A 14916-nucleotide genomic window follows, 5' to 3' on the forward strand; every position below is an offset into this window, starting at 1 on the left:
GAGTCAATATTTTATTCTGAGCCAATATGGCATTCAGAGTATCAACTTCAAGAACTCCCTTCTTCATAGGCGTCCCATTACTCACAGGATTCCTTTCAGAAGTGTACATGAACTGGTTATTAGCAACCATGTCAATGAGTTCTTGAGCTTCTGCAGGCGTTTTCTTCAGGTGAATGGATCCACCTGCAGAAGTGTCCAGTGACATCTTTGATAGCTTAGATAAAACCATCATAGAATATATCCAGGATGGTCCATTCTGAAAGCATGTCAGAAGGACACTTTTTGGTCAACTGTTTGTATCTTTCCCAAGCTTCATAGAGGGATTCACCTTCTTTCTGTCTGAAGGTTTGAACATCAGCTCTAAGCTTGCTCAGCTTTTGAGGAGGAAAGTACTTGGCTAAGAAAGCCGTGACCAGCTTATCCCAAGAGTTCAGGCTGTCTTTGGGTTGAGAATCCAACCATAATCTAGCTCTGTCTCTTACAGCAAAAGGGAAAAGCATGATCCTGTAGACTTCAGGATCTACTCCATTAGTCTTAACAGTATCACATATTTGCAAGAATTCAGTTAAGAACTGAAAAGGATCTTCAGATGGAAGTCCATGAAACTTGCAGTTCTGCTGCATCAGAGAAACTAATTGAGGTTTCAGCTCAAATTTGTTTGCTCCAATGGCAGGAATGGAGATGCTTCTTCCATGTAAATTGGAATTAGGTGCAGTAAAGTCACCAAGCATCCTCCTTGCATTATTATTATTTTCGGCTGCCATCTCCTCTTCTTGTTTGAAAATTCCTAACAGGTGCTTACTGGTTAGTTGTAATTCAGAGTCCTTTCAGGTTCTGGATCTGCTTCAACAAGAATATTCTTGTCCTTGCTCCTGCTCATATGACAAAGAAAAAGGCACAGAAAAATAATAATAATAGAGATCCTTTTTTTTTTGAATGAGGGAGAGATGTTAGTAGATGAATAAATAAAAAAAAAATAGAAGGAGATGAGAGAGAAGAGAATTTTCGAAAATAATTTTTGAAAAAGAGTTAGTGATTTTTGAAAATAGTTTTTGAAAAATGTTAGTAATTTTCGAAAATTAAGATTTAAAAATTAAAATAATTAATAAATTAAAAAGAAATTTTGAAAAAGGGGGAAGATATTTTCGAAAAATGAGAGAGAGAGAATTAGTTAGGTAGTTTTGAAAAAGTTAAGGAACAAACAAAAAGTTAGTTAGTTAGTTGAAACAAATTTTGAAAAGATAAGAAGTTAGGAAGTTAGAAAAGATATTTTGAGAAGATATTTTTTTGAAAAAGATAAGATAAGTAGATATTTTTGAAAAGATATGATAGAAATTAGTTTTTGAAAAAGATTTGATTTTTAAAATCACAATTAATGACTTGATTCACAAGAAATCACAAGATATGATTCTAGAACTTAAAGTTTGAATCTTTCTTAACAAGTAAGTAACAATCTTGAAATTTTTGAATCAAAACATTAATTGATTAGTTATTTTCGAAAATTTTATATAAAAATAAGAAAAAGATTTTTGAAAAATATTTTTGAAATTTTCGAAAATAACTAAGAATTTTGAAAAAGATTTAATTTTTGAAAAAGATTTTGAAAAAGATAAGATTTTCAAATTGAAAATTTGATTTGACTCATAAGAAACAATTTGATTTTAAAAACTTTTGAAAAAGTCAACTCAAATTTTCGAATTTGATGAGAGAAAAAGGGAAAGATATATTTTTTTTTAATTTTTGAAATTTTTATGAAAAACATGAAAATTATGCAATGCATGAAATTTTTAGATCAAAACAATGAATGCATGCAAGAATGCTATGAATGTCAAGATGAATACCAAGAACACTTTGAATGTCATGATGAACATCAAGAACATATTTTTAAAAATTTTTAATGCAAAGAAAACATGCAAAACACCAAACTTAGAATTCTTTAATGCTTAGACACTAAGAATTCAAGAATGCATATGATAAACGTGAAAAGACACAAAACAAAAAATCATCAAGATCAAACAAGAAGACTTACCAAGAACAACTTGAAGATCATGAAGAACACTATTAATGCATGATATTTTCGAAAAAAATGCAAGATGCATATGCAATTGACACCAAACTTATAACATGACTCAAGACTCAAACAAGAAACACAAAAATATTTTTGATTTTTATGATTTTCTAATTTTTTTGTATTTTTATTTATTATTATTTTTTTTGAAAATTATTGTGAAAAATAAAAATAAGGATTTCAAAATTTTTAATATGAATTCCAGGAATCTTGCCATGTTAGTCTTAAAGCTCCAATCAAAGGGTCAGGCATGGCTTAATAGCCAGCCAAGCTTTAGTATGTAACTCAGACATGACACGCCTGACATTCCTTACATTCAACAGCCAATTGGCTAAGAAAGATAAAGAAGCTCTTTTCTTGAGTATAAGAATTGAGACATGGCTTTACAGCCAGCCAGGCTTCAACATGCTCCATGAAACACTAGAATTCATTCTTAAAAATTCTGAAAGGAAAATATATTTTTGAAAATATTTTTATTTTTAAAATTTTTTTTTTTCGAAAACAAAGGAAGAATTTTTGAAAGATTTTTGAAAAATTTTTTGAAAACAAGACAAAAAGAAAATTACCTAATCTGAGCAACAAGATGAACCGTCAGTTGTCCAAACTCGAACAATCCCCGGCAACGGCGCCAAAAACTTGGTGCTGTTGCCGGATCAAAAGGGAATCTGGCACTGATGTTACCGGACCAAAAGCTTGCCGAAAACTCAAACAATCCCCGGCAACGGCGCCAAAAACTTGGTGCATAATTGTCACAACTTCGATACAACTAACCAGCAAGTGCACTGGGTCGTCCAAGTAATACCTTACGTGAGTAAGGGTCGAATCCCACGGAGATTGTTGGTATGAAGCAAGCTATGGTCACCTTGTAAATCTCAGTCAGGCGAATATAAATGGATAATGGTGTTTTCGAATATTATATAATAAAATAGGGATAAAGATACTTATGTAAATCATTGGTAGGAATTTCAGATAAGCGAATGGAGATGCTTTTCGTTCCTCTGAACCTCTGCTTTCCTGCTATCTTCATCCAATCAGTCTTACTCCTTTCCATGGCTGGCTGTATGCAAGGGCATCACCGTTGTCAGTGGCTACATCCCCTCCTCTCAGTGAATAATATGCTCACGCACCCTGTCACGGCACGGCTATTCATCTGTCGGTTCTCGATCATGCTGGAATAGGATTCACCCTCCTTTTGCGTCTGTCACTAACGCCCAACAATCGCGAGTTTGAAGCTCGTCACAGTCATTCAATCATTGAATCCTACTCAGAATACCACAGACAAGGTTTAGACCTTCCGGATTCTCTTGAATGCCGCCATCATTCTAGCTTACGCCACGAAGATTCTGGTTAGGAGATCTAAGAGATACTCATTCTAGCTTAATTCATGTAGAACAGAAGTGTTTGTCAGGCACGTGTTCATAGGGGAGATGGTGACGAGCGTCACACATAATCATCACCTTCATCACGTTCTTGGGTGCGAATGGATATCTTAGAAGCGAAATAAGATGAATTGAATAGAAAACAGTAGTACTTTGCATTAATCTTTGAGGAACAGCAGAGCTCCACACCTTAATCTATGGAGTGTAGACACTCTACCGTTAAAAATACATAAGTGAAGGTCCAGGCATGGCCGAGATGGCCAGCCCCCAAAACGTTATCAAAGGATCATAAGGTAATCCAAAGATGCCTAATACAATAGTAAGAGGTCCTATTTATAATAAACTAGCTACTAGGGTTTACATGAGTAAGTATTTGATGTATAAATCCACTTCCGGGGCCCACTTGGTGTGTGTTTGGGCTGAGCTTAAGTGTTGCACGTGCAGAGGCCAATTGTGGAGTTGAACGCCAGTTTTTGTGCCAGTTTGGGCGTTCAACTCTGGTTTTGGATCCTTTTTTGGCGCTGGACGCCAGATTTGGGTAGAAAGCTGGCGTTGAACGCCAGTTTACGTCGTCAATTCTTGGCCAAAGTATGGACTATTATATATTGCTGGAAAGCCCTGGATGTCTACTTTCCAACGCAATTGGAAGCGCGCCATTTCGAGTTCTGTAGCTCCAGAAAATTTACTTTGAGTGCAAGGAGGTCAGAATCCAGCAGCACCAGCAGTCCTTTTTCAACCTCTGAATCTGATTTCTGCTCAAGTCCCTCAATTTCAGCCAGAAAATACCTGAAATCACAGAAAAACACACAAACTCATAGTAAAGTCCAGAAATGTGAATTTAACACAAAATCTATTAAAAACATCCCTAAAAGTAACTAGATCCTACTAAAAACATACTAAAAACAATGTCAAAAAGCGTATAAATTATCTGCTCATCACGTGCCTAGCGCGAAATAGTAGCGACGCGAATGAATAGATGACGCGGACGCGCGTCTTGAGCAGAACGCAAATGACGCAGATGCGTGATTGATGCGGACGCATGACAGAAGCCACGTACAAGAATCTGCTAGAAACACCCCCAGCGATTTCTAAACCTTTTTTAGGCCCAAATCCAAGCTAGAAACACAGAATATAAGCCAGAGAATGGAGGAATCAAATGAGAGACGGAATACAACATTCATAATTCTTAATTTTAGGATTAGATGTAGTTTTTAGAGAAAGAGGTTCTCTCTTCTCGCTTAGGTTTTAGGATTAGGATTCCTTTTTATTTTTATCACTGCAATATCAGGTTCAATATTTTCCTTCAATTAATGTTTCTCCTTTATTTTTATTTATTCCAATACTTTTACTCGTTAATGTTCCAATTTGACTTATGAACCATTCATGTTATGATTTTCTTAATTAATATATTTTGTGGTATTTCAGATTAATAATTGTTTTATTCCATTTTATAATTGCTTTCAATTTAGATTTATTTTCCCTCTTGTTTTGGTTGAGTAATTAGTAACACTTGAATTATCAAACTCAGCTGTTGATTGAAATTGGAAATCTTTGCTGATTAATTTGTACTCCAATAACTCTAGTCTTTCCATATGAGTTGACTGGGACCTGAGGAGAAAATTAATTAGTCCACTTGACTTTTCTTTGTTAGTAAAGTTAATAAAAGTGGGAGCAAAATTCAATTCTCATCACACCTGATAAGGATAGTCAGGATAGGACCTCAATACCTTGCCAAGAGATATTTATAATTATTAATTTATTTTTCTCGTTATTTAAATTACCTATTCCTTATTTCAAAAACCCAAAAAAAAAAAATTTTCCATAACCAATATTAAATCACACCGCCCTGCAATTCCTTGAGAGATGACCCGAGGTTTCAATACTTCGGTTATCAATTTTATTGGGTTTTGTTACTTGTGACAACCAAACTTTTGTAAGAAAGGAATTCTTGTCGGTCTAGAAGCTATACTTACAATGCAAAATTTATTTGTGAAAATTCTAGATCGTGCGAGAGTTTCGCTCTTTCAAAAAATGGCGCCGTTGCCGGGGAATTGCAACTGTGTGCCTAGTTATTAGTTATTGTAAATAATTTCTTTTCCTTGTTTAATTGTTTTTATTTTCGCTTTTAATTTTTATTATTTACTATGAATTCTCACCCCTGTGGGTTTGAGTTTGGTTCTAATAATCTTGAAAGGAATGGAAGCTATAACAGGAACATGCATCAAGGTCAAAACAATCAGAGATGGACAGAGCCACGAGGATCTGATCAACCTTTTAGGCAACAACACCTTCCAAACTATTATGGACGACGACCATTCAATAATGCATGTCAGAACAATAGATATGGTGGACCCCCTTGTAATTACCAACAAGCCCCACCATACGCCTACGAACCACCTCTTCAACGCAGCTTTGAACCACCACACTCACAAGCCAACTACCACCATTCACCTCCATATGACCCTAACCCGTATCCACCCCAATTCCAACCCAATTACTCCCAAGAACCACCACTTCCCTATGCACCATGTCCATATCCATCATTCCAAGAATCAAGGGAGCAACTCAAGGAAACATTTGAAAAATTTCATGCCACACTTCACCAATTGAATCAAGCGATCAATAGACTACCTTTCCGATGTTTGGACACTCAAGGAACCCGCATGGCTACATGTGGATAAACTAATGAAGAACGCAGCATGAAGCAGATACTAGAACCCCACTGGACAGTACGGAGCATGACTTTGTACTAGAACAAGTGGAGGACGCTGAAATTATAGAAGAAGAAGAATTGGTTGAAGATTTAGGGGATGTTGAACTTCCATGGGAAGACAGAATTGAGGAGAATTCCGTCAAGAATTTTTCAATTGATGCTAAGGAGGATAGTGCACAACCTCCAAAGCAGGAATCTTATGAAGAACTGGACAGAATAACTCAACAAGCAAGTTTCCTTGATAATGAAGATCACGAGTCAAGTTCTCCTAGTAATGAACTTGCATCCGCAAGTGAACTCTTTGAGATGGAAGAATCTTCCACAAGTGAATATGAAGATGATGCAGAGGTAGATTTTTCGTAACCTCCAACTTATGACTTGAGTGATGAGGAAGATATCGAAGACTTGGATCAAGACGTGGTTGAAATTGAAGAAGTTTGCAAAGAAGTGGAAGAATTCACAGAAGAATACAAGGGAGTAGAGCTTGCAAAACCACTGGAAACACATATCCCAAGGCCATTACCACCCAATACTAAATTTAAGTGGGTAAAATTCTTAGCTTTTATCTTTACTTTTCCACTTGAATATGGTTTGCTTCAAACAGATGATCAGCTTAGATCTCTTTACGGCTTTAAGAGTAAAAGGGAAATGGTTCGTGCTCAAGGCCGGTACGCAAGACTCAATAAGGTTCCACGCTTCACTTTGAAGTGTAAGGATTGGTTTTCGAGTTCGATTGAATGGGTCTAGGAAGATTTTTGGCCATATTGGTGAGAACGCAACTTCCAAACCGCCTGGCTGAAAAAATAAAAATCAAGATAAAGGCGGATATAAAAGTAAGATTTGGGATCCTGGAATCTATTTTGACATTCAACATCCCAGAAACCTGAGAATCTGTTTGAAGCTGCTCAAAGGCTTTACATGCCTGGTTTGGGACCTCGGAGGCTGCTGCATTCCAAACAGTGGTGGAGATTTTTGGATGAATTCAAGCACAAGCCACCATAACAAAGGACTCCCCAAATGCCCAACTTAAGGACTTTATCCAAAAGTGCTAGGTGGGAGACAACCCACCATGGTATGATCGTTCCTCTTTCAGTTTCAGTTTTATTTCGTTTTGTTTATTTATAATTTTTTATTTTTATTTTATTTTTCATTGAACCTGGAATTAATCATAGCATCCATATTAGCATTGCATATTGCATACTGCATTTTTTCATAAAAAAAGAGTCACCCCACGCGAGCGCGCAGGCCACGCTTGGGTGTCGAATGGAAATCGGTGTAAAGATCCAACGCCCAGAAAGTTGGGCTGGAATTGTACGGCTGGTGTGCTTTTAGCACAAATCGGCCCACGCGTTCGCGTCCCTGACGGGAATGCGTCACTTGCATTTCACACATCCCACGCGAAAGCGTGAGCGACACGTACGCGTTGCGTGGATTTTATAAACCCTATTAGAAACATAGAGTTACGCCAAAACAACGCTGAAACTGTGCGTTTAGCATAATTTTCAGCGACGCATCCGCGAGCTACACGTGTCCGCATCCCTTACCTTTTACCCAATTCACGCGATCTCGTCAATGACGCATTTGCGTCAACACCCTTTTTGCCCAATTCACGCGATCGCGTGCTCCACGCGTTCGCTTGGATTCAAAATCCTTAACCCCGAACCACGCAAAACCCTACCATTTTGCGTCCCTGAAACCCCCCACCCCCCTCTGTAATTTTTCCTCTCCCAGCACCCAACCACCCCCACAACCGCCGCGCCACCTGGGACCGCCGCCGCTCCCGACCACCGACGCCCCCTTCTTCTTCTTTCCTTTCTTCTCCTCCCTCCCCTTCTCCCTTCCTCCTCCCTCCACGCCCGACCCCCACAGCCACCGCGCCAACCACCACCGCGCCACCCCCTTACCTCCAGCCAACCACCACACCACCCCAACCACAACACATCCCTCACCCCCTTCTCTTTTCCCTTCCCTCAACCTTATCCACCCAAACCCACCAACCCGCCCATACCTCCACCTCCGACCGCCACCATGCTGCCACCCATCACCGCTGCGTCACCAACACCACCACCATCTCTCTAAGCCTACTTTCTGTTTCTACACACCAGGTTCCGTTGACCACCGCTTTCATTTTCCGATTAGTCAATTAGTTGCATATTTTACAATTTTTGTTCAAAATAGGATAGTTAGAGATGCATGTTGTAGTGGATTTTAGGTGGTTAGGTAGCTAGGATGCGATTAGTGGATTTAAGACTGATAATTGCACCGTTCTTGCTAACTATTTTTCTCTGATTCGCAATTCTGACTTTGATGTAATGCTGTGCTGTTCATATGATCTTCATATTTGATATTGTTGTTAAACTGTTCTTTACTGTCCTTGCTAATTGTTAATATTTTCAGCACAATTTACTGTCATATGAACTGATTTCTTGTTGTTCAATTACCCGGGAACATCCAATTTTAGCCGGAATGCTGCCCAATTTTCTGCAAATTTTTGGTTTAATATACTCCATTCATGTATTGGTTTGAATACTCATTATCTTGCATTACTTGGCTGCAACCAAACCAATTCATGAATGCACAGGCTAGCATTCTTATTCCTTTTTGTTCCCTGAGTACTGATTTGCTTATTGATGATTTTATTCTCATTTTAAACTTACTTTATTTATCAAAATTATCATAAATAATTTGCACTCCTTGCCTGAATATGAGTGTTTGTTCCTCAACTTTGTGAATTTCTTGGTAACTAGGAAAACCATTCTCATGTCACTCACTCTAACTTCCTTTTTAACTCCTAACCAGCTCCACTTTCTAACTTCTTTTGGTTTTTCCTTAACAACTTTAACTTTCTAACTCAAGGCATAATTACTGTTTTTCCTAATTAACTTGAATTCCACTTCTATTACATTCTGGATTGTAATTTTTCCTCTCAGAATTTTAACTCGAATTCAATCCAAAATGTAGATTTACTTACCTCAATTCATGCTCTTATTGTTTTCTCTTTTGCCTTTATGCTTCCTACTTGCCTACTTGCTTTCCTACTTTAGCTCTTCAATTATATCCTGCCACTTTTGCTTTTCAGGATGTCTGATCCCCGAAGGAAAGGAAAAGGCAAGGGTACCACAGGCAAACAGAAAAGAGGAGAATCTTCTACCTCTATCCTGGATATCCTTCATGACGATTCCTGGCGGGAAAAGAACTTTACCCCACAGAAAAAGGCCAACCAGCTCCTTACTGCCACAGATCCAGTCAAATTTGCAAACAGATACTGTGAGCTCAAGTATCCAGTGTTTGCCACTACCAGGAACCTCTACCTGGAGAGAACTCTCAAAATCCCAGAAGAACTTACCCAGTACACCTCCGAACAGATAAATCAGAGAGGCTGGTTCTTCATGGAAAGGAACTTGACAGAGGTCAATGCCTCCTGGGTCAGAGAATTTTACTGTATCTATTTTAAGACCTCCCTGGATGTAGTGCACCTCAGAGGAAAACAGATATTGGTCACTGAGAAAGCTTTTGAGGATATCCTCCACCTTCAGCCTAAGTTAGATCAGCCTGACGGTTATGAAAAAGCTGAAGAGGATATGAGATATATGAGATTTGACTGGGATGCAGTCAAGCAGAGAATAACCCTTGATCCTAGTGCCCCATGGGTTATGGGAAAGAATACACTGACGCCTAAGGGAATCAAGCTCATATATTTGAATGATGAGGCTCGGCTTTGGCAGCAGATCCTAAGTAACTATGTGATGTCGAGCACTCATGAGACAGAGGTGCCCGCTGCTATGATCACCCTCATCTGGTGTGTGATGGAGGGTAAGGACCTGTATCATCCACGTTTCATCCGGTATTATATGGCCAGGGTCCATGTCAGAGGCACTCTTCCTTTCCCTTATCTGATCACCCAGCTAGGCCGCTGAGTTGACGTGCCTTGGGAGCTTGCTGATGAGAAGCCAACTGCTGCGGACTGCAAGAAGATCATACCTCACAGCAGGAAGTTCCTAGCCTTGGGTTTTAGGCCGCCTTTCCTTATTGACTCTGCTGATGCTTCCACATCCTCTGCTACTCCTTCTGTACCCACTGCTGCACCAGCCCCGTCCACTGCACCTCCACCTGCCTTAGAGCCCATCTACCACCTCGTGCATTGCCTATTCAACCGGTTGGACCAGATGGAACGCCGCAACAAGTGGTGATATGAGACGGCTGAGCGTCGCAGCAAGCGACGCTATGAGCATTTAAAGTTGATGATCCGATCTGGCCACCACGACATCCCCTCCGAGCCTGACACACTGATGAGCGGATAATTTATACGCTTTTTGGCATTGTTTTTAGTATGTTTTTAGTATGATTTAGTTAGTTTTTATTATATTTTTATTAGTTTTTAAATAAAAATCATATTTCTGGACTTTTCTATGAGTTTGTGTGTTTTTCTGTAATTTCAGGTATTTTCTGGCTGAAATTGAGGGAGCTGAGCAAAAATCTGATTCATGCTGAAAAAGGACTGCTGATGCTGTTGGATTCTGACCTCCCTGCACTCAAAGTGGATTTTCTGGAGCTACAAAACTCCAAATGGCGCGCTATTAATTGCGTTGGAAAATAGACATTCAGGGCTTTCCAGCAATATGTAATAGTCTATACTTTGCTCAAGGATAGACGACGTAAACTGGCGTTCAACGCCAGTTCCATGTTGCAGTCCAGCGTCAAACGCCAGAAACAGGTTACAAATGGGAGTTGAACGCCAGAAACAGGTTACAACCTGGCGTTTAACTCCAAAAACAGCCTAGGCATATGAGAAGCTTAAGTCTCAGCCCCAGCACACACCAAGTGGGCCCCAGAAGTAGATTTCTGCACCATCTATCATAGTTTATTCATTTTCTGTAAACCTAGGTTACTAGTTTAGTATTTAAACAACTTTTAGAGGTCTATTTCGCACCTCATGACATTTTTAGATCTAAACTTTGTACTCTTTGATGGCATGAGTCTCTAAACTCCATTGTTAGGGGTGAGGAGCTCTGCTGTGTCTCGATGAATTAATGCAATTATTTCTGTTTTCTATTCAAACACGCTTGTTTCTATCTAAGATGTTTATTCGCACTTCAATATGATTGATGTGATGATCTGTGACACTCATCTTCATCCTCAACCTATGAACGCGTTCCTGACCACCACCTTCATTCTACCTTCGATTGAATGAATATCTCTTGGATTCCTTAATCAGAATCTTCGTGGTATAAGCTAGAATCCATTGGCAGCATTCTTGAGAATCCGGAAAGTCTAAACCTTGTCTGTGGTATTCCGAGTAGGATTCAAGGATTGAATGATTGTGACGAGCTTCAAACTCACAAGGGTTGGGCGTAGTGACAGACGCAAAAGGATCAATGGATCCTATTCCAGCATGAGTGGGAACCGACAGATGATTAGCCGTGCGGTGACAGCGCACCTGGACCTTTTTCACTGAGAGGACGGATGGTAGCCATTGACAACGGTGATCCACCAACACACAGCTTGCCATAGAAGGAACCTTGCGTGCGTGAAGAAGAGGACAGGGGGAAAGCAGATATTCAGAAGACAGTATCTCCAAAGCTCCAACATATTCTCCATTACTGCAGAACAAGTATTTATTTCATGCTCTTTTATTCTTTGTAATTCAAATTGATAATTATAATTGATATCCTGACTAAGAGTTACGAGATAACCATAGATTGCTTCAAGCCAACAATCTCCGTGGGATTCGACCCTTACACATGTAAGGTATTACTTGGACGACCCAGTACACTTGCTGGTCAGTTGTGCGAAATTGTAAGAAATAGTAATGTTGACATTGACATACACAATTTCGTGCACCACACACCTTATAAGCCATCCGAGGAGGAGGCGGACGATTATGAGGAGGAGGCACCGGCAGAGGCTGAGCAAGCAGGAGTTGAGCAGGCTGCGCCATAGCATGAGGAGCCCCATCAGATACAGCCGGCTGATCCCGAAATTCCTCTTCAGGCAGAGCCTCCACTGCAGTAGACAGACCCTCTAACATTAATCCAGACTGTAGAGCCTCAGCCTACCACCGAGACACCTACTGCCCATCATTCCGGAGATGACACTTCTCACACCCAGCCTGAGTGAGCATCGAGACGATGCTATTATTTAAGTGTGGGGAGGTCGCCATCTCTGGCATACTATTTTGGTGAACCACTCTTCAGACACTTTTTATCCTATTTTGCTTATTTTTCTGTATTTTTATTTTTATTTTACCTTATCTTATTTATCTTTCAGTACTTGCACATTTTTCTTTTTCTGTATTTTTACTATATTTCTGCATTTTGCACTTAGATTTATTTATATATTTATCTTAGATATTTAGTTTAGTTTAGTTGCAATTTTAGTTATTAAGTTGTGATATATAATATATAGATTAATTAGTTTAGTTTACCCTTTTAGCATACGATAACTTGGATTAATTGAAAATAAAAAGAGTAAACTAAAAACTTTAGTATAACAGAATCACAACAATCCACATACTGTATATATATAGCAATAAATAATTTGTTAATTTACACAACATTTTTCAAGGAAAAATACTAAGATTTTAAGGGCCACCCTAAGATTCACATTGAGTATAATGGGAACTCTTGATTTCTACTTGCATGACATACATAACTGATATATGATTTTTGAGCTAGAGAACACACAACCTGTGAGTTTTTTAGCTTATTTGTATGGTTACATTATTTAACCATAATTATGTTATTCTTATGTGTTTGTTCTTCTTTTTTATTCTGGTAATCTTTTACTTTGTTTTAATCTATATGTCCAATATAGAATATAGATACATACCAAGAGATTATTGAGGCCATCATTTAAATTTTTCCTCACTTATCCCAAATAAGCCTACTTTTTACATCACCCTTGTTAGCCCCCTTGAGCTTTTAAATCCCCTCTTATTCTATGACCACACTACTAGCCTTAAGCAGAAAAACAAATTAAAAATCTCAAGTTGAATCCTTGGTTAGCTTAAGATAGAAATTGTGATGCACACTAAGTGTGGGGAAACATGGGAACATGGGTTGATAGGAAACAATAAAATAATAAGGATTTTGGGAGCATGTTCATGTAAAACAAATTTAAAATACCATGTGCATTGACATATGTTCTATTTATGTTAAAAAAAATAAAAAAAATAAAATATAATTTTCTTTAAATAAGTAAATAAGGGGACGAAATTACCCCAACGATAAGTTTAGCAAAGAAATCAGTGCACATAAGGTGAAATTCAAAGTAAAGTTAGTACATGAGTGTGTAATTAAAAAAAAAGAAAAAAAAAAAGAGTGAAAAAATTTTGGGTAGCTAGGTAAAGCATTTCAAATTATATAGAATATGTATATGTTAGGTGAGACCTTAGACTAATTAAGGATTCAACTTATAGCTCACTTAGCCTTATATATATACCCATACCTTTACCTTGGCCCCATTACAACCTTTAAAAGACCTCATGATCTTTGTATGTCTGTATTCAATATTTGTTGATTGGTTAGATGAAGAACAAAGTTTTAGAAAGCAAGAATAGAAAAGAATAGAGTGATTAACCCCAAACACTGAGTGACTAGAGAGTAAACACAAAACTCCAGTGAGGGTTCAATAGCTCATCAACATATATCTCTGCTTAATTGTTTAATTGTCTTGCAAGTTTGTGAATTGTTTTTACCCAACTCAATTGTGAAAGTGCTTTAACAAATATTTAGGTTTGGCTATACATATATAATTCCTTGAAAATATGAATCAAATTAACCACATGTAAGCTCTATATATATAGGAAGATGATAATTAAAATTGCATGTTTCATATAGGTAGATTGCATTTAGAATAAATTGCATTGCATAAGATTCCACCATTCTAACTTTACCCTTTCTCTTGGATTTAGCATGAGGACATGCTATTGTTTAAGTGTGGGGAGGTTGATAAACCCATATTTTATGATATATTTTGTGCCCAAATTGAGTGTTTTATCAATTCTTCACCCACTTATTGATGTAAATTGCATGGTTTTAATTTCCCTTCCCTAATTTATGATATAAGTGAAAAACATGTTTCCTATGCTTTAAAATTACTAAATTTAATTATCCTTTATTATCATTCGATGCCGTGATATGTGTGTTAAGTATTTTCAGATCTCATAGGGCAGGAATGGCTTAAAGAGGAAAAATGAAACACACAAAAATGGAGTTTTGAGGAAAAGGCAGCGACGCGAATGCATGGACGACGCGAACGCGTGCCTAGCGCGAAATAGCAACGACGCGAATGCATGGATGACGCGGACGCGCGCCTTGAGCAGAACGCAAATGACGCAGACGCGTGACTGACGCGTACGCATGACAAGGAAAACTCCCAGATGACGCGAACGCATGACCCACACGGACGCGTGACAGAAGCCACGTGCAAGAATCTGCAGAAAACGCCCCCAGCGATTTCTGGACCCTTTTTCGGCCCAAATCCAAGCTAGAAACACAGAATATAAGCCAGAGAATGGAGGAATCAAATGAGAGATGGAATACAATATTTATAATTCATAATTTTAGAATTAGATGTAGTTTTTAGAGAGAGAGGTTCTCTCATCTCTCTTAGGTCTTAGGATTAGGATTCCTTTTTATTTTTATCACTTCAATATCAGGTTCAATATTTTCCTTTAATTAATGTTTCTCCTTTATTTTTATTTATTCCAATACTTTTACTTGTTAATGTTCCAATTTGACTTATGAACCATTCAT

At 38.2% G+C, this 14916-nt stretch overlaps 1 non-coding gene across 1 annotated transcript; it reads left to right on the forward strand.

Annotated features, from left to right (window-relative positions):
• The first annotated feature begins 260 nt into the window (after positions 1-260).
• LOC112787379 (small nucleolar RNA R71) lies at positions 261-368 on the forward strand. The gene has a single exon (XR_003194795.1). It is a non-coding gene; the product is annotated as a small nucleolar RNA R71 (small nucleolar RNA).
• The last annotated feature ends 14548 nt before the right edge of the window (positions 369-14916 follow it).

The sequence above is a fragment of the Arachis hypogaea genome, chromosome 20, assembly GCF_003086295.3.
Source record: "Arachis hypogaea cultivar Tifrunner chromosome 20, arahy.Tifrunner.gnm2.J5K5, whole genome shotgun sequence".
Taxonomy (NCBI): domain Eukaryota; kingdom Viridiplantae; phylum Streptophyta; class Magnoliopsida; order Fabales; family Fabaceae; genus Arachis; species Arachis hypogaea.